Consider the following 26,702-nt stretch of genomic DNA (forward strand, 5'->3'; position numbering starts at 1 on the left):
GCACGTCCTCGAGTAGTTAAAAATGGATTTCATGGTGTTGATTTTCTGGAGAAGATGGCATACTGCGATAGTTTCCTTTGCTAGAAAAGTGGTCAACATAATGATTTTCAATTAAAAATGATAGAATAAATTATATCAGGGAAAGCAGAAGTAGTCGGCCTCGGTAGCGCAGTTGTTGATACAGGGCTGGCCTTCTATGCTCGAAGTTGCGGATTCGATCCCGGCCCAGGTCGATGGCATTTAAGAGTGTTTAAATGCGACAGGCTCATGTCAGTAGATTTATTGGCATGTAAAAGAACTCCTGCGGGACAAAATTCTGGCACACCAGCGACGCTGATAGGCCTATAACCTTGCAGTTGCGAGCGTCGTTAAATAAACCATAATTTTTTTAAAGCATAAGTATGCCCAGCTATCTCGTGCGGTATGTAAACTTGGATCTCTAGTGCTGTAAACCGACGCCCAAGATGTACGGCTAACAGAAAGTCAGTTTTATTGTTATTTTAATTCCAGTCTCTTATTAATTCACGTTAGTATATCTGCAGTGCTTGGGAAAAGTGACATAAGTCAGTTTTCACAAACCTTTTTTTTATAATTTATTGACAACTTACACTGGTTTATGTCGATTTGATTTTTTCTGTATGAATTATTGTAATGGGAGGAATACCTATGTATGTTTTTTCCAAGCGAACAGATGTTGCGTAAGTTGTCAATAAATTATCAAAAAAGGTTTGTGAAAACTTTTCCCGAGCACTACAGATATTATCAATAACAATTCTCTGGTCTGCGGGAAAAGGCACATACAGTAAGTCAAAAAGAGTAATTTTTCAGGAGAGATTTTCTTTTTAATTCACTATTAACTGAATATAAGTATAATAATGAAATTCATGTATGTTGGTTAAACTAAGGCCCTTTTCAATTTAAAATAAAAGAAATTTTATTATTTCAAAATTTAGAAAAAATACTAGATATATGTGATTAGGTACAAGAGAAAAATCGACTTTTTGACTGATGTGCCTTTTCCCGCCGACCAAAGAATTCCAGCCGCGTGGCACGATTGTAGTGCAAATTCATACATAAAGAAACTCGTAAAAAATTGTGGCGAATGCTGCAGTATTTATTTACGTCGTTATTACGGGAAGGTCAACGGTCCAAGGTTAATTAAAAACTGATTATAAACTGCAGGTAGAGGAAGAACACCCTTGCAAAACACAGTCGTCGTGGATTGTTCAAACAGAAACCATTTCTTTGTTCATTATGTTATCTCCTCCCCGGAGCCCCCTCCTGCATGCTGGTTGCTTGTGATGACACGTTTCTTTGTGTACTCTGCAGGGCAGGCCGAGGAGTGGGTCGTGCTTTTAATTACGTTGCTCCACTCTAAAAAGCTACTCCGTGTTTATCATTGTTATAAGCACAAGAGAATTGCTATGGAGAGCAGAACGCAAGACTATCTCACTTCCCCTGTTTACTCTATCTAGGTTTTCAAGACTTAATATATTTTTTTAATATATGAAAACGTTAAAGGTGTGATTTAATTTCTTATCAGTTACTTGTAGCGTTATCAGTAGGGCTAGGATTTTGATGACCTATAAATCATTAAAAAAAAGTCCTAAAACAATGCATTTATGACCTAAAAATCTTTCAAAAAATGCCCTTAACCCTTTCTTACCTATAGATACCGTATGGCAATAATTAACTTTATAGCATTTATATACTTGTGTGTTACATATGAAGGTAAATTTTGCTGGATAACTTCTATTTCAATACATTTTCATCAATATAGTTTTGTTTCAAATGTTGCCACTCCCGTAACTTGGTCACTGAATTGGTCCTAATACAGCTATTTGTTTCAACATGGATTGCTTGTAAATTTAATTTGGGTTAGAAAGGGTTAAAATGCCCTAAAATTGATCTTACATAATTGGCTTAGTAGGAAAAGAGGTTTTGTACTACTTAATATTTAGATTAGTAATTAAATTAAATTGTACATCATTTTTTCTAAGTAGTACACTTTAATTATTTTACCTCAAGTAGTTTCCATGTATGATCGTTCACCTCTGCTTCGGCATGTGGACGTGAGGTCAGCACTCAGCTGGTCGGTCTTGGCCCTTCATGGGCTGTAGCGCCATGGATTTACTTTACTTTTAGTTTCCATGTAGTCTACCACAAGGCCACTCTTATCCTGAATTAGCAGGTATAGAGGAGTCCATATTGAAGGGGTGGTTGGACTGATCCATTATATGGGGTGTACATTGAGCATATTCCGAATCTCACCGGTGAGCAATCCGATGGCATCACGGTGTTCCGAATTCCACCGATGACGTCATTGATGCTCCACCGGTGTCCCACCGGTGCCATCAACTTGCAGAGGTGGTGGCTGTCTCCATCAGCCGCCATCAGTGAATCTGATTGGTTCTTGTATAGGGCGGGAATTAGCAGACGAATAACGTCGTGCACTGTTGTGTCATGGCGGTGTGTTCTGCTTTAGTTCTGCTGTATTGTTTGTAATGAGCACAACGTAAAAACAATATGTTAATGGCTTATGAGCGAACATGTCAACGGACTCGTTATTACTATTGGTTCAAGAAATAAATTGTTTATGCTATCTTTTCTTTGAACGAGATGGGAGTACGAAAATTTCGCAAAATTTTGCTAACGTAGCACAGACAACAACTTGTACAGTCGCCATGACAGCCATCGATCCTTCCAGCAGTTTTGTTCCTTATTTCGCTGCAACGTGACGTCATTGATGCCACCGAACCGGTGAGATTCGGAATACGCTGATTGTTAAAATAACAATATGTGTGTAGAAAAACGATGAAAATATTATACATAATAATGGGTATTAATAAACAAAATATGTAAAGAAAATATCAAAGGAAATAAACATTATTTTACTTTAATAATGGGGATTTATGTCCAAAATTAAATTAAAATGCCTAAAAAATGACCGAATAAAACAAAATATGCTTTTATGAGTTGAAACAGGCAAAAAATACAAAAAAAATGCCCTAACAAATATGTTTTAAAACACTCACTCTATCACATAACATATAAATACTAAAGCAGCAATGTTTCTGGCTTACTATAAAAACGATGCAATTTCATCAAAATCCTAGCCCTAGTTATCAGTAGAATCCGTAATCAAGGGTGAAACTTATGAATTAATAGTCTAAACCCGTGCTAGCAGTATTGAAATATAATTTACTGATAATAAATAGTGATGGTGATTTATGACCAGCAGATCAAAGTTTGCGACCAGTTCAATTAGGGCAATCAAGTTGGCGTGTCGTGATTCCTACAGCAAGAATTGATCCACTAATCGTATCAATTGAAGGTAATTTGGACGCTAATCTATACTAACTTGGTTTCGATTTGGAGTCTGCAATAAATGAATACAGACCTAACATATATCTAGCGTGACCACAATTCCTTTGAGTGAAAGTGGGACTTTAATCACTTTCTCTAGGGAAAAAGTGGGACACCATGTTTTTTTTTTTATCTAAAATTCAGTATTTATAATGATTTCAATTTAATCATAAGACGGATATACATACCAAATGAACACTAAAAGAAGGAACAAATGTTAATAACTTCCAATTATACTTGTTAAAATAGTACTATAGCAATAAGAAGAAATTAAATGCACTTTCATATTCATTAATATTTAGCTCAAGTTAGAAATTACTGTAGGCTTCTAAAGGGGTTTATTTACTTTCTTTACTCCAATCATACTTAGAATAGGATAGAATCGAATATAATACAATGTTTTATTTTCGCTGTCAGAGTTAAAGCCATAATGCCTTCTCTTCCACTCAACCAGCCTTAATCAATACAATAGTTTAATACATATTTAAATTATGAATATTTACAATACACTTAAAAGATTCTCCAGCAATATTATTCAGTTCACTTTTAACGACTGGGACATGTTTATTTAAATTGAGATAAAACCTATAAGAAAAAGTAATAACTTTATTTATGAGCTAATTTAATTCAATCCAGTCTATATGCAATATGGTAATAATTATAATTAAGTTGAGATAGCTAGTTGGTTAAAATGATGAGAATTAATTTAAGATAAGTTTACTAAAACTATGTTATAAAGAGAAAAAAATATAAATCTAAAATATTTTTTTATAATGAGAATATTAATGTAATGAAATTTTGCCGTTAGAGGTTGTATATTCTACTTAGAGAAATTAATGGTAATAATAAGAATGGGCAGAAGTAATAATTATTATAAGTAACAAATATTAATCAGTAAAATTAATCTGTTAAGTAAGAATTTATGTAATTTTTACCTAAATGAAGTTATTGTCCAACAACCCCTTACATCGCAAATCAAGATTTCAGGTATAGTAAAGTTGATTTGAATAATTTCGAGGGAAAAATTGTTCCGGGGCCGGGCATCGAGCCCGGGACCTTTGGTTTAATGTACCAACGCTCTACCAACTGAGCTACCCGGGAACTCTACCCGACACCGATCCAATTTTTCCCTCTACATCCATCCACAGACCTCAAAGTGGGCTGACAATCGTCAAGCAACCAACTTCGAGTGCACACTAACCCCTTACAGTACATCACTCGGAAGCGAGTTCCAATTTCTAGCAACTGAAACTGTATAGGATGAAAAATATAAAGATGTCTTGTGGTAGGGTATAATAAGTAAATTATGATGAGACCTGGTACTTGGCTGATGATATGCGGATAAATTTTGAAAACGAGGAGCCACTTAGCAGAAGTTGCTATTGAATTCAGCAACTCAGATTTTGCAAGCAAATATGAATAAAAAATCATTGGAGTTATATTTAGCTGATCAGTTATTTGCCGTAGCTCTAAAACAAGGAAATTTATTTTCAAGCTCTTCTGTAAATTTACATTGCCTCTTTGGGATTGTTATGAGGAGTAAAACACATTTCTAATGTACACTATAAACACGCATTAAATTGAATAAAACCCTAGCTAAATTTGGCAACTGAACAAAAAACTGTAAAAAAAAAAACTCTAATATTATCGTTCTGTGGACAAACAAATGGATAATACCACCTAAAAATTGTCATCATTAATAGATACAATCTATAGTATATAGAAATAACTTCCATGTTGACAGTATGCAAGTATTATAGGTTAAATTTATCGGCGTATTTGTAAAAAGTTTATAACTTGCAAACTTATGCCAAAAAACGAAACAAAAGCCTGTTTATTGAAAAAAAAAGGCCGTGCAGGTTTTTCAAAGGTCAAAAACGGGACAATCCCGATTAATCTGGACGTATGGTCACCCTACATTGCCAGACAAGAATGCAATATCCGCCAATGATGTGCAGGGTGGAAGTGATAATAACCCTGCACATTGAAAGGAGTTATGGATTATATGAAAATAAACAAAAACTCTATTATACATTTCGCGATTAAATGTATGGTTAATTAAATAATTGCATCGAAAGTTTAAACTCGCTGGCAATGTTGCAATGCCCAAGATTCCGCACGGAGACATTGAACTCATCCGACGTGACATGTAAACAAAAAAGTTACGTACTGCACAATCAGGCGACTGATTCGGCTGGGTTTTTCTCGACCAAATTTAAAATCTCCTCTTCCTTCTCAACAATATCATCAGGTCGTTGTCGACTCCGTTTGCGATAACTTGGAATTACGAGTACGCTCCCCGTGTCACGGACCAGCTAGCAGACAGCGATGAATGTCTCTGCACTATACTATCCTACCGAAAACATTTCTGAATACAAGCGTTGAGCGGCACGCTAGTTGCATTTCGTTTCTCCGTAAATTAAAATCATGTACAGATATTCCGAATTATAAAATCTCGACATTGCGATCACTAAGTTGAATGGCAATACAAGCTTCACTTAAGATCGGAAGACTCAGACACCCACTTCCACTGGATATTCTTGTAATACTGGCACAAGACGACCTGACTACCAGTAATTATCCTTACACCTATCGAAATAAAGTCGAGAACAGGTGATCCGTGTTGCCGCGTTTAGTCTTGTTAGTCAGGAAAAAAATTTGCAATACTTTTTTATTTAATTTACACGAAAATCGTACATTCTATCGAAATACGACAAAGGAAAAAAATATTATTTACTACATTCTCTATTACTATTGACAGAAATCAAGATCCTATGCATTAATAATTATCCACAAAGACGACGTTAAACTTTTCGGGGGAGGATTTTTTTTTCGAAAACTATAAACTTTCTTACCGATATGGTGTTAGACTTTTTTTACACCCAATATGACCAATTCGCTATGTAAATCTACAGGGATATTACACTTCCAATCGGTATAATGTACACGTAATTTAAATGTAATGAAAATAAAGTAGGGAAAATTCTGAATATACTGAAAACTCCAATTTGATACTGCTCGTGAACTTAGTTCTCATACATGGACTTACGCTGACTCAATGGAGTAACATTATATACAATGAATGGTAAAGCACTACTAACACAGTAGACGTTTGGGCTGAGATAGTTAAATACAGAAATTCTAGTGGAGAAAATCCCTATGATGAACTAGTGTCATTGGAACTTTCAATATTAAGTCTGTCATATTCAAATGCTAATGAAGAGTGTGCTTTTAGTGGGGTTAATATTGTGAAGTCGAAATCGAGAAACAATTATGACACAGATGTTAAATGCCATTTTGCTTATTCTCGTTCGTTTTGCCTAAAAAGAAGCAGTAACTGCTGCTATTCATACAAACTTCCCCCAGGCGCATTTAAAGTGATAGGAACCATAGCAACACACTCTTCACCAACTACTTCTATTTTCTCTACTACCTCTAGTACTATTGCTGTTGCATGTCAGGAAGATGATGAAGGAGCTATATTTTTCACTGATTAGACTAGTTAATTTAGCTATTTTTTTAGGTATTTTATTTTTTAATTTTGTATGTATGTATGTATTTATTCACACTGCAAATGGGTATGTACCCGGTGGCAGTGGTAACTAATTACACTCAATAATGACAATTAATAATACAGACAATTAACAAAAATACAATTAATAATATTAATAATAATATTAATTAATACTAACAATAATTAATAACAACAACAACAGGGAGAATTCAAATCAAATGAAGCACGATCACTTAAAATAACGTTTAAAGTAAATCTAATTTGTATCTTAAACCTAATCACGAGTATGATATGTTCATACCTGCACAAGTACCTTTCAGCACTACACTCATTTCGCTGTCAACTCACTCACTGCACTGGAACTACGACACATTTCACTGATTCTATCCTGATTTCACTAACACTTCAAAAACATTTCACTATTCAAATACTTTTTTTAGCTTCTTTAACTATAATTTTTAATAGAAAAAGGAGCTTCTTCTGTGAACCTCTGGAAAAAGAACGAAGGAAGAGACTAGTGAAGTGCTTTGTATGGAGTGTGGCACTGTATGAGGCAGAAACGTGGACATTACGACGAAGTGAAGAGAAGCGAATAGAAGGATTTGAAAAATGGACTTGGAGAAGAATGGAACGTGTGAAGTGAATAGACAATAAGAAATGAAGCTGTGCTGGAAAGAGTGGGTAAAGAAAGATTGATGCTGAAACTGATCAGGAAGAGGAAAAGGAATTGGTTGGGTCACAGGCTGAGAAAAAACTGCCTACTGAAGGATGCACTGGAAGGAATGGTGAACGAGATAAGAGTTCGGGGCAGAAGAAAATATCATTAAGGTATGTGGATCATATGCAGAGACTAAGAGGAAGGCAGAGAATAGGAAAGATTGGAGAAAACTGGGTTTTCTGTGAAAGACCTGCCCTTGGGCTAAATGAATGAATAACTATATTTTGCCTGCTATTTAGCTGCTTTTTATGTTTATGAGTTGGCATCATTGTCCATTACATTAAACGCTTGGCTCCGTTCTGTGCTCACTCCTCTAAGGATTATGAATTAATATTATATACGTACAATGTACAAGTAGGTAACTGAGACTACCGTAGTGTAAATTTATTGTATATTAAAATTTACAAGGGAACTACGTATGAGCTTATGTCGAAAACTCCCCTCAAACGGCGCACATTATTACAGTTCCACAGCAGATACATAAATACAAAAAATAACTGTCCGAACTAAGTGCAAGTTCGCGGAACTAAACCTGGAGTAAAAAAAATAATTAGCCACAACGTTGAGTATATAGTGCTTACTTAGCTGGCGAAGCACTTCGAGTGCACAATCTTATCTCGCATGTCACGTGACGGGATATTCATTCACGGAGGATGACGCTTCTTTGGGCTCATCTCGTCCGTATACATACTACCTTCTCGCAATCATCAATTCCATGAGCGCCAGATAACCTCACAGTCAACACATCGTCGTTAGGTAAGCGATTTTTAAAAAATTACCTCTGTCCGTGTGAAGGTGCTTTATATGAAAACAACAATTAATTGAGCTTTAATGGTACGTGGATCGCAATTTGATAACCGTTCTATATATCAGTGGGCAATCCAGTAAATGTAGTTTTTGAGGGTGGGGAATTGAAGTATTGAAGTGCCTCAAGTTTCACTGGGACCTCACATTAATGTGAGACGCGATGAAAGCCTGCGGTCGTATAATTTACGTTTTCATCAGGATCGGGTCCGCAATACATTTTCATCTCTCGACGCTTAATCAATCACTATTTCATTCATTAACACTGCATCCACATTTTTTTAACGCGTGATGAAAACCCTGTCTGCAGTCTCCACTCCCACCCGTCCCGTGATTAAATAGACCGGGTTCAAACCCACTTTACCCCCAACTGTCCTTGCAGGATCGCGTATAATTCGCAGTTGATTTATGTTCCGGGTTCGAATTCCGACCGAGTTTTATACCCACCAACTCTAGTGCATTAATGCAGCATCAAAATGGACTTTGACCTACATAAATCAGGAATACATAGCATATTTTTTAATGAAAATCATTATGAGGAAATATTGCTTAGAAACCCCATTAGTATGAACAAATGTTTGAAACTTGCTGGAAAAGGAGAAACAATGTTTCTATGGCAACATTTTGTTTAATGTCAATGTTCAAAATTTTTATCAGTTATGTAGCGCAGATGTATTAATTGCGTATTTACGTTTCATCGGTGGCATATTACATGTTTGGCATGATGAGTTCAAAGATTTGCCATGCGATATCTCATATTAACCTCACAGATCAGGAATACCTCGGAAAAACACAACCAGGTAATCAAACCGTACTTCCTTCGAACTCACGCCGAAACTCAGCGCTTCTATGAAAACGATTTGGTTGAGAATAACTAGAAGTTCTGAAGAAGACATCACGTTAGGCTGTATCGGAGAGACAGCCACAAGTTTTATGCGTTAATACGTTTCTTGAGGTGGGATGTTGAATGTAAAGTATCCGTTACTTATACCCTCGCTCCATATGCATATGCCTCGAAATTGTGAATTTTGTGTCTTCACTCAAATGCGAATTTTTCCAGTTCAGCTTGTCAGCTGCTTATTGTTGCCGAATTGCAATTGTAGTCTGGTTCATTACGAATCGTTTGACACCACTTCGTTAATTCGTGCAACTTTACCCCTCACGTGTATCGCTAGATGACGTCACCCGCTCCAACTCTGGGTCACGTTGAATTTTTCGTCTGTCGATTGCTGTTTACTTAATTGGAATAGGGGATGTCGTGTAGTTTAGAAAGACACTGGCGGACAAAATATTTGGGACTCTTGAATTTTACTTTGTATTTAATGTCACCAATATAGGCTATTTTAAATGGTGATTAATTTAATTATACGATTATAAACGTAACATATACTGAAAACGAAAATGATTATGACTTCATACCACCAACAATTACCAACAATAAATAACATCATCACAGTCTATATTTGAATACAATTTTGCTTATGCACATTGTGACAACACTGGGCATTATTATTGGTATTTGTTGGTGTTACGAAGTCATGTTCATTTTCTTTTTATATATATTTTTTTAAAGACGTATTCACGCCAGAATATTGTGTTTCTATTAAAAGACTTTGGTTAGTGACAATCGCAATTCTAAGGAAAGATGTTTTTTACAAAAACGTTTTAGTTAGGCACACCAGTTACGTCTTTGTAACAATAATATGTGAAATCCTTTCGATCAACTCCATTTTCTGAAGAAAACGAAATACTATATATATATATATATATATATATATATATATATATATATATATATATATATATATGTCTATATAAATACTTCGATTAGTGAAAACTATAATTTTTTGGAAGGAAAAGTTTTAATGGTAGGTGTTAGAAACACTGTAATATTTCTAAATTACCGGTACATAATTATATTATGAACACTTGTTAGTTATGGATAACTAAACTTCAAAAATGAATGCCACAAAGGAACTGCATCTCTTCATGGAAACTGCAGTTCGTAGTAAAATGTTTGTATTTAAGCATGGAGTTAAGGGTAGCTGCAGCTTCTATATGAAAATGAAACTTGTAATGTGTGAGAGGGAAAAAGAGAGAGATGTGGTAGCGCATTAGCAAGAACTGTAATTTATATTGAGGCTTTCTTAGCATTTGAATTTCGGTTACTTATGAAGGATGTTACTCTACAAATATGATTGTTAGGAATAACTGCAGTTTCTGAAAATGTTTGTATGGTTACACGTTAAGAAAAAAAAAACTGAAAACGGTGGAACTAGAGTTAAAAACGAAGGTCAGAAATAAAACGTCTTTCTTAATGTGAGCTTCGGTTCCTGGTAAAGGCGTTTTGTAAGCGTGGAGTTAAGGGCAGTTGCAGTTTATGATGGTTATGAATGCGTGTATGGAAAAAAGAAATAGATAAGGAAGCCCATGAAGAAGAGCTGTAATTTATAACTAGGTTTTTTTATGGCGATGGCTTGGTATTTGAACTTCGGTTACTGATGGAAATATGTTTGTTAGGGACAAATGCAGTTTCTTAAAAACGTTTTCATGGAAACACATTAATAAAAAATATACTGGAAACGGTTGTCGGCTAGTTATGAGGAACTAGAGTTAAAAATGGGCGTCACAATGGAAATGTCTTGATTAATGAAATCTGTAGGTCCTGGTAAAGGACGTTGGTTGTTATGTAAGCGTGAAAGTATGGACAGCTGCAGTTTATATATGAATACAAATGTGTAGACTATATGCATGTGTTGTTCAGATAGTGAGTGATGGAAGCCCATTAGGAAGAAATGTAGTTCATTACGAGACATTTTTATGGCGATGACTTGATGTTGACAACTACGGTTCCTGATAAAATTGTTACTTGGAAACAAGATTGTTAGGGACAATAATTTGAAGTGTATAAAAATATTTCTATTGAAACAGCTAAGAAGATAACTGCAGTTTTACTTTAGGACTATGTTAAGTTTTATAAAAATTATATTGGTGAAAATTACAGTACCAGTTTCTGAGAAAATACTTTTTATTAATTCTAATTTACAATATTACGACTGTTACTACTACCACCATTGTAATTATTAACATCTGCTACTTGTATCATTACTACTTCTGTACCTACCACTACATTGATAGTATAGCCGGCGTCAGCGTTTTTGGCGTGTGTCCTTGAGTATAGTGCTCAGCCAGTGAGCATCTGTTCCCTGTGCGGCTGTGAATTATACCCGTCACATCAGCAATCTGCCAATCGCATTTGTCAGTCTTATTGCTCACTGACTGCGGGAAAGGTAAGATACTCGCACTTAACCTTCACGGTGGCTTGCCGGCGCCAGCGTTTCAGGAGAGTGTCCTTGAGTATAGTGCCCAGTCTGTTGTCAGTTGCATTGCCCACAGACTGCGGAAAATGTAAGATACTCGCATTTAACTTTTTCCATTGTTTATTTCATACGCCAAAGATGTTGACTTTGAGTATAGTTACATATTTATGTTGTAGATGGGAGTTGAACTCACCACCGCGAAATAGAAATCAGTACTGTTGGAAGAGGAGAAGGTATAACTAGAAAGTATGCGAAAGTGCGTCTGGAAAGGGAAGTTAGGGTAGTAAGAAACCGCGTGAGCTCCAATTCTGTTAGCTATATGTCTCACTCGCACTTCACTGTTATACATAGAAAATGTTAAGAGAAAGACGTCAAAAAAAATGTACTAATGAGTTTGAAAGGAAAAAGGAAGCCGCAGAGCATTAATATAAAGCGGGAGTTAACACTAGCGGGACCGAGATATACGTCCCTATACCTATACAGAGCGTGGAAAAATATGTACAGAAAATATACTAGAAAGGAAGTATTGTGAGGATAGGAACAAGTGGTCGCAGACGCTTCTTTAAGCCTTAGTTTTTCTGAACCGACGCATGTGACGTGCGAGGTGCGAGACCCACCTCGCACAAATCCGGACTACACGAGAGATAGTAAGTGGTTTCTATAGCTGCGAGGTGCGAGGTCTGCATTATCTCTCGTGTAGTCCGGATTTGTGCGTCGCGGGCCCCGCATGCGTCGGTACAGAAAAACGAAGGTTTTAGGCGCTGCATGCGTTGACTCCAAAGGTGCAATTGTAAATGTGTTTCTGCCTAGTTAAGTGTAAAGAAGATTCACTTACTTTAGCAAAAATGTGCGTCCACGCAAAGATTATTATTTTTTGGTCCTACAGATCACTGTGCATATTACTGTGGAATCCCTGTCACCAAGTCACTCAACTGAGTGCGCTCCTTGTATAATGGCAGTTGACTTTATAAAATGTCAACATACATGCCCAATTTGGAGTCAGGCCACAAAGGGAAAAACATCGGAGGAGAGGAGTTCGATCCGGTGCTGTGGATTGGACTTGGGCGTAGCTCAATGGTGAAACTGCTTGGTACGTAGAACCAAGAACCCGGGTTCGATCCCCGGCGCCGAGACAAATTTTCTCCTCTAGTATTAATTATTACCATAACAGATATATTCTTTAGGACCAAAAAATAATCTTTACGTAGATTAGAACAGTGCATATTTCTATACAGATTACTGTGTCTATTACTGTGGAATCCCGACTACCAAGTCACTCAACTGAGTGCGCTCCTTGTATAATGGCAGTTGACTTAATATAAAATGTCAACATACATGCCCAACTTGGAGTCAGGCCACAAAGGGAAAAACACTGGAGGAGGGGAGTTCGATCCGGTGCTGTGGATTGGACTTCGGCGTAGCTCAATGGTGAGAGCGCTTGGTACATAGAACCAAGGACCCGGGTTCGATCCCCGGCGCCGGGGCGAATTTTTCTCCTCTAATATAAAAAATGTGCGTGTTTAATGCATAGCTGACAGCTACATATTACACTAATGTTGAGAGTGGAAAGTAAAAATTCATGTGTTTAGGTAGTTTGAAATATGCCTGCAGATGACACCAAAATCTCATTTTTACATAATTGCTACAAGTAGTTGGTCTGTTCTTGTGTAACTTCTTCCAATTATTAGTTCGAAACCTCCTCCCCTTCACTCTCATTTTCTCACTTTCTTTGTATACATTTTTTTCGTATTCTATATGAATTCCAGTAGTCCCTAATTCTGGGACTCAAACTCAGAGCTGCTTTTGAACACCAGCGTCAGCTGGTAGTTGAAATACAGGTCTGTTCAAAGCCCGCGATGGAAAGCGAAAGCCAAGGCCTTTGAAAGTCCGTAATTCATTTGTTTTAAAGTTCATCCTGGCATTTGTCTTAACGCCTTAGGAAAACTCCGAAAACCACTGCGATTCCACGCAATTTAAAATTGCGTTCTTGTACACCATTGCCGGATGTTCTGACATTTCAGAAACAGAAATTACGTTGAAGCCTTATCGCTCTTCATTAACATCCGTAAAAATAAGCACTCGCAGAGTATGAATATAACGAGAAAGCAACAATAAATTTTGTTTCAATATTGTTATCAGCGTGACCGCCCGTGGAGGTGTGACAGCGCGCAGCAAATTGACGTATTTCGTGCGGCCGTTGGTATCGGACTTATCATCCATCTTCCTGGAATTATGCCGTGAAGTCCACGTTTTCCTTTAATATTGATTTCCTTATGGGTGTCACAGCCTCATATCCGATGACTACTAAGATCATATAACCTGTCTCCGGTTTCGAAACACTCCTGAACTTAGGAATTGCTCTCCTCACGAACTAATTAGTAATTCTGTCCTCCCCACTTTTTTTAACTACAGTTAATGTTACATATAGGAATGATGAGATAATATTACAGCGACATGAAGGAACTAGCAGTTCTGGAAATTCGCCAAATAACTTAATACATAACATAACATTCAGCGTTAGAGCTATTTCATGAAATGAAAGAAATAATCGAATTCTCCCATTACAGCTGAAAAGGCCAATATCATTTCTTTTATAGCCGAAATTCAGTTACAGTATACGTAGGCTGCCGTATTCTATTCTACAGGTTGTTTCATAATTCCTATTACAAACATCTAGGAGTTCTAGAGGGGACTAGATAAATTTTTGATTAGGAACCCATGTCCGGAAACGTATCGTTTCGATGCAAAATAAGTTTGAAGACCGAATCGATTTCCCATCTCCACTTCACTAGAGACAATGAGCTCTTGCCAGTGTGCACTATAAGAGTGGTTCCACGTACTGCCTAACGGGTCCCAGGTACCTGACCTTCCTGCAAGAGATACTGGTAGAGTTATGTGTAGATATGCCACTGGCACTACGTCAGCAAATTTGGTTCCAACATGATGGCGCACCCGCTCACTTTTCACTTTCCATCCGCGAACATCTCCACCAAACATTCGGGAAAAGGTGGATAGGTCGAGGTGGTCCAATTCATTGGCCACCACGGTCGCCAGATTTAACTCAACTTTTTCCTTTGGGGCCACATGAAAAAACTTCTTCATGAGACTCCTGTAGAGTCAGAGGAAGATCTTCATTGTCTCTAGTGAAGTGGGAGATGTGAAATCGATTCGATCTTCGAACTTATTTTGCATCGAAACGATACATTTCCGGACATGAGTTCCTAATCAATACTTTACCTACTTAGTCCCCTCTACAACCCCTAGAAATTTGTAATATGAATTATGAAAATTGGTTATTTTACGACGTTTTATCAACTGCTATGGTTATCTAGCGTCTGAGTGAAATGAAAGTGATGTCAGCGAAATGAGTCCAGGGTCCAACGTCGAAAATTACCCAGCATATGCTCTTAATGGATTGAGGGAAAACCCGGAAAAAATCTCAAACAGACAACTAGTCCCAGTCGGCCTGGATGGTGCAGTCGGTAGAGTGCTGACCTTCTGTGCACGAGGTTGCGAGTTCGATCCGGGCTCAGGTGTGCTTAAATGCGAGAGGCTCGTGTCAGTAGATTTACTGGTATGTAAAAACTCCTGCGGGACAAAATTTCGGCACACCGGCGACGCTGATATAACCTCGGCAGTTGCGAGCATCGTTAAATAAAACATAATTTAATTTTTTTATTCGATTTAACTCGTTCCAACAGGATTTGAACTCTAGTCCGCTCATTTGACGGTCTGACATACTGTCCGTCATTCCACAGCGGTGGACTTTCTTTATTGTGTACTAGCAGAGCCATCTACAGTTACAAGCCGCAGCATGGGTAGGTTTAACAACGCTGAGTGGAGGCGGGCGGAGGCGAAACAAGGCATAGGCCTACGTATGACATTTTAGTGCTTTGGTTTCGTTGTCACGTGTACATTTTCGACATTAATTTATGCAAAGGTAAGTGCATATGATCAAGATTTAGTGTAAAGATGTACGTAATTTATTACGGAATCCGAAATGGTATTTTATTTGAGTTTCAGAATAACGCGTAAATACTTGCATACGGCCACTTATAACTTAAGTTAGAACGAACTTAATTTATATTCAAATTTCCATAGAAATCGGTCGAGACATCGCGTGAAAAGGTAACAAACATCCGGACAGACAGACATACAAATAAAAATTTCAAAAATACGATTTCTGGTTTCAGGATGGTTAATTAAACATGTTAGTATGAATTATTTTTATAAAAGCGAAAATTACCAGAAAAATTTCGGTTACAGATTTATTATTAGTTAAGATCACAGTACATTTAACTACATTCAACTCTTCAAACACATGACTGAAGCGAAGATTTCAGAAGGTTATTGAACTGTTATAATCTTACCAGAAAAAAAGGCCTCTATATCCTCAGTGATGACAATTACGAACAATTAACACAATATGCGTAATGCGAGTAACATTTGAAAGCAAAGTAGAATCTCTATGCGCGGACTGCTAGTATAGGCTACAGTATTATTCATATTAGACTGACATTATTATTGTTAACGTCGTATAGTAGCAGGTCTTGCTCTTTTCCGGCAACGAAATAAAATAAATTGCAACATTTTTCCATTTATACCATTCGATGTTGAACTGTGGCTTACAATGGGCTGAAAAAGAAACCAATAATTTTCCCGGGGTCTCCTCTCAAAATGAAACGTTTTTGGTCATTAGAATATTTCTCTATGACACAACGTTTTCGAAGAACAGAATGAGACAAACAGGCAGACATTTATAGATGATGAATCGACAGTGAAGGAAAAATCGAAAATACTTGAAGAAATCTTGTTATTTTGTCCACCATAAACTTCACAAGATGTGTTCACTTTCCGTACTCTATCCATTTCACTAGAAATATAAGAGGCGACGATGAAGGTATTTCATTTTCTTTGGTGTAAAGTCCCATTTTCTGTTGCTAATTTAAAATAAGATTCATTTAATGGTGTACGAAGTGCTACTCAGTTTCATTTAGACATACACCATGTCCGAATAAATTTACTCATTATTATTATTATTATTATTATTATTATTATTATTATCATCATCATCATCCATTTGGCTTAATGCCCGTCCCGACTTCACCGTATGACTTTAATGTTGGTCTTTCCATCTGTTCTTTGGTCTCCACACGTCTTAATTTCGAAAGGTTTGTAACCCACTTATTTGCTATTCCGGTCAAAGTCTAATGTTATATATTCCTTTGTGCTTGTTATAAATATCATTTGTACAGTATACATTTTACTTTTTGTTGTTACTACCTAGTCTTTGTTTCTGAACCATAGAATAGAGCGGGCACAGCCATCATTTTATGAAATATTATTCTATTTTCCCTCGTGTTTCATTTTTCAAGATTTGATGGATGGTACCCCACATTTGGAATTTTGATAACTTCTTATCTATATCTTGTTCCGCTTCATTATTCGTATTTATACATGATTTAGTTAGTAGTTAAGTTTCTTACCTTTGGAATAGGTTTCATCTAGCACAACAAAATTTTTATCTCTATTGATTGCATCTAGAAAGCAGTTATTTTAGTTTTGTCTGTTGATACGAGGAGTACGACATGTCATGGCAGCTTTGTTTGTTTGTTGTTATGAGAATGCGGTCGTTGTGCGAAATTTTGAAATTTGCCAATGAAAGGACAAGGTTTGTATACTATTATAGTACGGTTAGACTTAAATGTCCATAAATGACAAAGCACCATGTTTATTACGGTAGTTGGAATAGCATTACAGCACAAATGTCCACCCTAAAAACCCATCGTGCCACATTCATTGTGCACAACAGTTGACTCACAACTGCATTACGTATTATTCGTAATATCGCTGTCTGTGCGACAACTATATCACACACTCATTTAGTGTTGCGACCACATACTGGTACAATGAATGCATGGCACGGCGGTCGACTCACAGCTGAATCCACATCGCTGTCTGTACGATAACCATACATCACACTCCCATCCTGTGATATAGCCACATACCTTGAATACTATAGCCCTATGACATACTATATTTCGTGATATTATCACTTAACTAAAAAAATAATTGCCATGACTTATGCTCGTATTTCAAATCATAATTCAGACTTATTTACTTATTTATTTAAATGGTAAAAGGAAAATTGCAGATCATCTTCATTTGTTTATATTATTACCACATCGTCAGCACATGGTAAAACGTTAAAATTTGTTTTCTAATTCAGTTTTATAATATAGATAATTTATTAAACACAAATGTATAGCCTAAACTTTCAGCCATTTTTTATTTATTTGGAGGTCTTGTTCGAGAAACGGGAGAACTCCGAGGAAAACCCCGCGCTCCCTCTTTGTCCACCACAAATTCATTCATGACTAGACGGGGATCTAACCGAGTTACTACGGTGGAAGGCAGTTTGTGTCACTACTAACAATCTGTTTCCATTTTTTAATATCATTAATGTGTGTATTAAAAAGAGTGAGTGAATTACTGCATCCTTGTCTGACCCTTCTGTTAATTAAAATCGCTTCTGTTTTTTTTTATTCCTCTGTTTACCTGTACTATTGCTTTGATGTTGCAATATAGGCTTTTAATGAAACGTTGCGGATATTATTATGACCCTTCATAATAGTTCATAATATGTTACGATTCAAGTTTCAAACACCTTTTCAAAGTCAATGAAAGCGATGTGTGTTTGTAGATTATATTTTCTTCTCTTATTCGTAGATAATTTAAATAAAAACCATCCAGTAGTTAGGAGAAATTGCTGAATACAAACAGACTTTGTGCCCAAAGCTACTGTTTGTGCACAGGGGTCCTGAAAACGTCCATTTCCGTCGCAATTACTGGTCTGATTTTCTAACATCGCAGTACATCTAATTATATTTTGTATAATGAGTAGATTCTGCGTTTGGTTACTTTGAATACAAGTTAAGTGTACGTCGATCATACTAGCTTGGTACGGAGTACAAGTTGTCAACAGTTGGCGCTGCATCTCTCCCCGCATGCTTCGGTACTGTGTGTACTTTTATTCGTGTACCTATGTCTGCAAGTCTTTGAACAATAGGAATAGTACAACAACAATAACGAAGTATTTATTTAAAGACAGCTTACATGCAATAAATGATCACTTTTACCAGGAGCAGACAAAACTAAAAATTTTCGGGAATCATCGTATTTTGTCCACACATGAAATGACAAAACCATTCGAGCTAAGATAAAGATACATTTACTGAAACATATTAAACTTCTATGCAATGCAAACACACTCTCTCAGAGACGCTCTGTGTTCTCCACTGAAGCTATGTAGTGACTATATCTTGAGATGCGCAACACAATTTGTAACAATATTAAGCTATGCAAATCAAGCTTGCAGGCACAGTCTATTGTTCCTAGCACCCTCATAACTCAACTCCCTGTAAAGTTGATTTGAATAATTTCGAGGGAAAAATTGTTCCGGGGCCAGGTATCGAACCCGGGACCTTTGGTTTAACGTACCAACGCTCTACCAACTGAGCTGCCCGGGAAGTACTAGACACCGATCCAATTTTTACCTCTATATCCACAGACCTCAAAGTGGGCTGACAACCGTCAAGTAACCAAACATTGAGTGCACATTAACTCTGTGTGACTTAAATTGTGGTTTTCTGTTAACGAACAGTGGCGTATATTATGCAAATCAAGCTTTCAGGTATAACTCCCTGTAAAGTCGTAACTTGGTGTTTTACAAATAAAAGATTGATGATGGATCGTCTGTATTCTACTGATTCATAGTCTATGCGTACCTGCTTACAATACTACCACAGTCTACTATATACAGTCACGAAGCTCAATACGTAGTAAACATGCATCCATAAATAGCTGCTAACCACTAGGATCGCTAATATCGCCTCATTATAGGCAATGCGAAATAGTACCGGCACAGTCTATTGTTCCTAGCACCCTCATAACTCAAGCTTCGTGACTGTATATACTAGACTGTGATATTACCCTGCTTATGCATCCATGGCGGACGAGCCACGTTATGCATCGACGTCACGTAATAGATGTACCAGAAGGAACTACTCGATCCGCTGTACGTTTGGGAACAAAAATCCACTGCCTGTTCATAATATCTCACGTAAGTTATATTAAACTAATTTAAAATGTACTGTGATCGTTCAGTCTCAATTTGAAGACTAGCTTGTGTTATCCAAATTACTGCTTTTGCTAAATGGTTATTTTACATTGCAACAAGTCACGTGAACCACGAGCGATCTGTGAACCATTGTTTGACATCTGCTTAGCTTTTCGAGGGTTGGATCCGGGACGAATCTTTGCACTTATGTTGGCTTTGGCCCATTGTGCCCCTATACATGAGAAATAGTCCAAATCCGTCAGGTGGCCTGGGTGGCATTTATGAAGCCGATGGTGACAGGTGGGACGCCTTTCCAAGTCCCACTTTCAGACGAGTATCAAGATTCCGGAACCCCAATCCTCTAGCATATTATATATATCAGCATCGAAAACAGATACTACCTCGAGACTTCTCCCTAGCTTGTTTTCAACTATTGAGGATTATAGATGAAGTGAGGGGAAGTTAAAGAGTGTTGGTGGAAAGAGAAAAGGGAAAAGAAAGTACACTAAGAACACTTTCTGCAACGTCTTGCTCATCATCGTCATCATTTGATCACCATCTTCACTTCATGGTTTAGACCAGGGCCGGGTAACAGCCGCTCTCAGAGAGCCTGACCTCTTTTCTTTCCTTAGCTTCTGTTATGCAGACTGCTCTATTTACAATACGAGTTTCCCACCCCTGGTTTAGGCTCTAAAGCCTGTTCCGCCTTCACACCGAATTCAACTCCACCCCTTCCTAGGACGTCCCAGCTTGCCTTTAAGTTGATATAGTTGTATCAGTGCTGGAATTCGTTCATTAGTCATTCGAGACATGTGTTCCTTCCATTTTTGTTTATAGTCTTATATTTTATCGTTTAAATTATAGACATTTAATTCTTCACGGATGTCATCATTACGTTTCAGATCTGTTTTTGTACATTCTTTCATTCCACGAAGAAATCTCGTCTCTGCAGCTTGTAATTTACTCGTCTCCTTTTAACAATCCAGGACTCACTTCCATACATCAGTACTGGTACTGTCATTGTTCTATAAAATGTTTTTTTTTTCTTTTCTTGTTTCATTTTATAATGTTCTATTTATTGTTCTGCTTATACACTGGAATTTATTTATTTTATTGTCAATATCTCTATCTATTTCATAAGTTATGTTACAACATAAATAATTAAAATGGAACATTTGTTCCAAGGGTTTATTGTTGTTTAGTCAACTGTCCGAGGAAAGATCTGAACGTCACAAGTGATACTAACATAGCACTACTTTTGAGGCAACTAGGCCAAAAGATAATGGAGTAGGGTAGCCAGTTCCTTTCCCCCCTTTAATGCATACATCGCCGATTAGCTACATGTTACTAATCATACTTCAGATGCATACAAACAATTGTTTTTTCTCTGACACATATCGTCAAGTGAGATGTACTACTGCCTGATTACAAACTAATATTTTTGAACGAAATGGAAATTTACCACTGTGGGCCATTTATTTCGATTTTTTTAGTTAATATTTTCAAATGTTATTCTTTTTCCCTAATTGGTGTAATTTTTGTACGGAATACTGTAATTTTTCTCCATTGACTTGTATTAATGTTATATCATTAGCAAAATATATTAAAACATTAAAAATTTATCTTTACTAATTCGTAGCCTATACATGGATTGACTACCATCTTCTAATTTGTTATTAATCATCTTTTTACACATTAAAAACACTAGGTGACAGGCAAGCTATCTTGTCTGCGTCCCTGATATATTCTTCTCTCTTCCGTTTTCGATGTACCTGTGTTTATTATTATTATTATTATTATTATTATTATTTATTTTTATTATTATTTTATCTGGATAGACGCTTTTTATTGTCCATAGTTACGATCTGTCTACACTATCAAATGCTTTATCGAAGTCAACAACAGTTATAATTCTATGCGTTTGTAGACTGACTTCACGTCGTTTCTCTCAAATTCTCTTCATGCTAAATATATTGTCAGTGCACGAGCGCCCTTTTCTAAATTCCATCTGTTTCTCTTCTAAATTCACTTCAGGTATTATTTTTAGACGATTAATATACTTTCTGCACAATAAATTCCATCACAACCTGGCCGGGGGAACGAACCCGGGCCAACTTGATGGAAGACTAACGCGCTAGCACTTTGGCAACACATGCGGCGTAGTTTAACATAGCTGTCATATGGTAACCGGTGATTGAACCTTAATCCCTCTAGGTAGGAACCTTCAAACAGATGAATGAAATGCATCTCTCACTCTTGCTTTGTATAATGTCAAGGAACTCGCAGAAACAGCAGACTGTTGGCCAGGTTTTGTAAGGATCGCTTTTCAAGAGAAGAAAGGCGCAATATTCAGATAGGCCTATAAACTCTGTTACACCGACTGTAATAGAATAGAGCTTTTGTGCTGAACTTTGCTCCCCGGAATAAAACTCAATTACATTAGAATCGCGTTGCAAGGCCTTCTAAATGAAAGCGCATATGGGCTTGCTTTGCTACATGTGGAAATCGATGGCCTGGATGAAGGGGGTTGAGGGTGTATTTCTACTGCAGTTTGAGTAACGGGCCGATTGAATGGGTCCCCGGGCTCGAAGGCGATTCCTTCAGAAATGCTCTACTTGTTGCTTCGCCTCCCAAGGGTCGTGTCCTCGTGTCGAGCCCCGATATTTATGGCGTCGGTTTGCTTCATAAAGGTCGGAACGTGCGGCGTCTGTTGCCATCGATTTCTTCTGTTCCAATAAGATGAGAATACAATCGCCGACACTATACCAGCACATTCATTTCCATGAAACGGCAGGTTATAGGCTATACTTCATCATTATTTTTTTTACGTGTTTCGTGACAGTTTATTTCTTTATGACGTGACAAATATATTTCTGCTTTCATTTTCTTTTATTTCACTTCATTCAAAGAGATATAAATGATATTATTTACTGTGCATCGAAGACTGGTGAACTTTTATTTTAAACCATTACTCACTAAGGACAGTTTTATAACAATAAAAGATTGGATTGAGCAACAATCTGTTTATTCGCTTACTTTGAAGACCTGGTCCTAATAGGAGAAAACGAGAAACTTAGTAAGCGGCTAGTCTACTCTCTCTGAGCCATAGATAAAAATTTGCTCGAGGTTGCGGGTTCAATACCGGGCCAGGTCGATGGCATTTAAGTGTGCTCAACGGCGACGCTGATTTAACCTCTGCAGTTGTGCGAGCGTGGTTAAATAAAACATAACATTTAACATTTAGATAAAATAAATCAAAATATTTGTCCTTCAATTCAATAGAGACTACAACTTTAAATTGAAATATTTGAACGCGTAAAATCTTGATGCCGTCCTAGCATTATAGCATTCTTCTTATAGCACTCTTGCTTTGTATAATGTTACTACATCCAATATCGTTCGTAATCGGTTTATTATGGCACGCGTGCCAATAATAGCAATGACGTATACGCTATGACGTAATACCGGAACGCTTGGGTCGGAATGCATGCAACTTGTCTATTTTGTTTACCGCTTCTCCTCGTCGTGTAACAGGAAATGAAATGCAAGCCACATTTATTTTGAATCTTTAACAATTTTGTATCACTATTGTAATATCACATAAAACAGTTCTGTGGTTAAGAGAAACTACATTAACAAAATAAAGAAACATTTGTAACATAACCTGCAAGGTCATCCATTTCTCTTTATTCAGTGTCAATGCCAGACGCAACTAATCGATACGAACATATGAAGACTCTGTCAGCTATGATCCCGAATTTGTTTCATAATTTCTTTCCTACAATTTATAATGCTAAGATGCCATAAAGTGTTGTATCCAACTCGTGGATAATCTTATTATGACACTATCGTTCGTGCGACAAATATTCACTCATGCTATAATCATCAAGATTATCCACTTGTTGCATAAATAACTGTTAAATGTCTAGGAACATCCTGTGGGCCCAAACAATGGAATGAAAGAGGAAACTAATATTAGAGTTAAAATACAAGTAAAGTTATTTTTAGGAAATGTAAGATACACATTTATAAATCCCCACTACGGTCTCTCTTGACGCATACAGCGAAAAACATGACATTAACCGTTCTGCTGAAGAAATTAGGAGAATGCTTTGAAAACCATAAATATATTAGAACAAAAGAATAAAGACAATTAGACGATAATAGAAATATAATAGAAAAGAGAAAATTAAAAAAAATAAAAGCGGAAACAAAAGAAAAGAAAGCAACTTAAGGATGAAAAATGTGATAGAAAGAATGTTTCCCTAAGTTTTTGAGCAGTGTATATGCACAAAGGTATAAATATTTTAGGGGAAAATTTTACGAAAAATTTGTAGAAAATTCCAAAAGTAAAATAAAAAATGTGTGAATGTATTATTTCTTTGAAGAGCCAAAGCCAGACGCATTAAATGGACTGAATATATCGTGAGATCTACGCAGGATAGATCGTTTAAAACAATGATGCAGAAATACCACCAGGAAGAAAAGCATTAGGACGTCCAAAACTATGGTTTTTGAAAATTTTGAGAGTGATTTGGAAATTTTGAAAATGGACAATTTGAAGACCTATTGTTTAAATATACGAAATTGAGGTAGCATTGTGATGTTATTTATACATAATAATAGTCATAATAATAATAATAATAATAACCTTGGTTAGTAAATTGTACGAAGAGTTTAACTCCTAATATGAAATATACATTTAATCATTTTGAAAACTTTCACAAGAGATAGCTCATTGTAGGTAGACACCGGCGTGCTGAAGATGTTATCAGGAGAAACTCGTGTTTTGCAGCTGCGCATGGATGTCGCTTTTAATTCTGCTTGGCTGATTACTTGGTTAAATTTTTTTCTACATTTCTCCCGAACTGTTAGGCGAATGTCTGGTAATACATGAAGAATCCTTGGATTCATCTTCCTTTCGGTGGAAAAGGCAGTTAGAATCTTCGGCTTCTTTAAATAACTGATTAAAATAATTACTCGTAAATTTTATTAATCATGATCATTGGTAATTAACATTTATAAAACTGTGAAAATATATTACCGGCTTGTAATGAGATTCTAAGGCCGATTATACCAACGTTCGTAAAATTCTGTTCAGTAAACGTCAAATCAACAATATTATCAATTTTTCTCAACGTCTCCTTTAGCCGTGAGTTTTCAACAGCCAATTTCGCCGTAACGCTCCTTAAAGTCTGCGTGACAATTTGTTAAATGAATAATAATATTGCCAGTTCTTAACTCGATCTCGTTAAATTAAGATCCTGTGCGATTCTAACGGCCGGCTTCACCGACGTTCAAGAGATTCTGTTCGACAAAAATGAATCGCTAATAAAGAACTGTGAGATTGTTCGCCAGCTTTCACTGACATTCGTCAAATTCTGCTTGTCAGAGTAAAGCCAACAATTTGTCAATTTCTAACGTTATGTTAAAATAAGAACCGCCTTTTCTACCGATAAACATCAAATCAACAATTATTAGTTTTTAGAGTATCATTGAAGTAAGAACTAGTATACACTAATGACAGTTTTCATCAACGTTGTTCAAATTCTACTTGAAAAATTCAAATCACATTTGTCAGTTCTGTGTGTTTTTTTTTTTCTCATGAAATTGTAATGGCCGGTTCTAACAACGTTGATCAGCTTCTGCATGGCAAATTATGTGTTGGTTTTCAATTTGATTAAGTAAATTTGTGTGCGTAAATCAGTCGATCTATTTTATATTTGTATTCTCTAATTTCTGAATATTTTTGTAAACTTACATACGAGTATACCCAGTGGGCCAAAAAAGGCACGAAATTAGAAATCTATTTTCGGAAATACATAACATTAATTTATAATTTGGAAAGAGTAGACTTTAAAGATGAGCAGGACTTTTTATTATGCTTTTTTTTGTGGTTCAGTTAAAATCTTACGGAGGTCAATGCGAAAAATGTGGTTTTTGAAGACAATTTATTACTTCAAAACGCAGAAACTGAAAGTTGAGAAAATTAATGATAATTAATGATCTTTCAAATAATCAAAATTAATATGTGACCGCAATTTGTCAGCACAAACATTTGTAGGCGTCTTCTCCATTGTCCAATAGTACTGGATATCTGTCTTTGATCAAGCCGGTTCCAACATTCAAGAAGGCATTGTCTTAAATGTTCAATATTACGAATTATTGTTTTGTAGTAAACTGCTTTTTGTAGTTGACTCCATACAAAATAGTCCATAGGATTAAGATCTCGTTTGAAACTCCGGCGTAAACCATCAGAGAATCTGAGAAATGTGTTCTTTCACGCAATAATCTCTCAGGAGGGATATCATGTCCGTATCTTGCTAATCAATAGTTGTACACTTGAAACAGACCATTCTCGCTGAGCGTAGTCCCTTACAATTTGACGGGCAGATAAATTATCATATTGGTGCCAATATTTAACGAAAATCTTGTCTTCGTTCGTTAAGCGACCCATTATTCACAAAATAAGAACTCAAAGACCAAGGTATATGCTCAAAACGGAAAAAAAACAAATGATGATAGCTCAACAAAGGGCTTGGGCTGCTGAACTCGTAAGACCATAATGCTTAGTTCAGCATAAACGATTGATTTTGCACTGTCTTACAAAAAATAAAAAATAATGTTTAATAAACGGCAAAAAAATTTAATATTACAGTACTTTCCCGGTCTACAAGGACTGCGAAATTTGTCTGTGAAATAAACTTTCAAGTGAAATCATTAGCTACTGGAATATAACCATTTAAATTTTGAGCCGTTTCTCTGACTCACTGTGTATGTGCCTATTGTATGTGTGTGTCTATATATATATATATATATATATATATATATATATATATATATATACATATACATACATAT

General features: G+C 36.4%; 1 protein-coding gene and 1 non-coding gene across 9 annotated transcripts in view; one reads left to right on the forward strand and one right to left on the reverse strand.

The window, feature by feature from the left end:
* Positions 1–26,702, forward strand: part of LOC138701645 (protein O-linked-mannose beta-1,2-N-acetylglucosaminyltransferase 1-like) — a 1,230,831-nt gene that overhangs the window by 864,805 nt on the left and 339,324 nt on the right. The window lies entirely within an intron of this gene.
* TRNAN-AUU (transfer RNA asparagine (anticodon AUU)) lies at positions 4,395–4,467 on the reverse strand. Its single transcript has one exon. It is a non-coding gene; the product is annotated as a tRNA-Asn (tRNA).

The sequence above is a fragment of the Periplaneta americana genome, chromosome 6, assembly GCF_040183065.1.
Source record: "Periplaneta americana isolate PAMFEO1 chromosome 6, P.americana_PAMFEO1_priV1, whole genome shotgun sequence".
Taxonomy (NCBI): Eukaryota; Metazoa; Arthropoda; class Insecta; order Blattodea; family Blattidae; genus Periplaneta; species Periplaneta americana.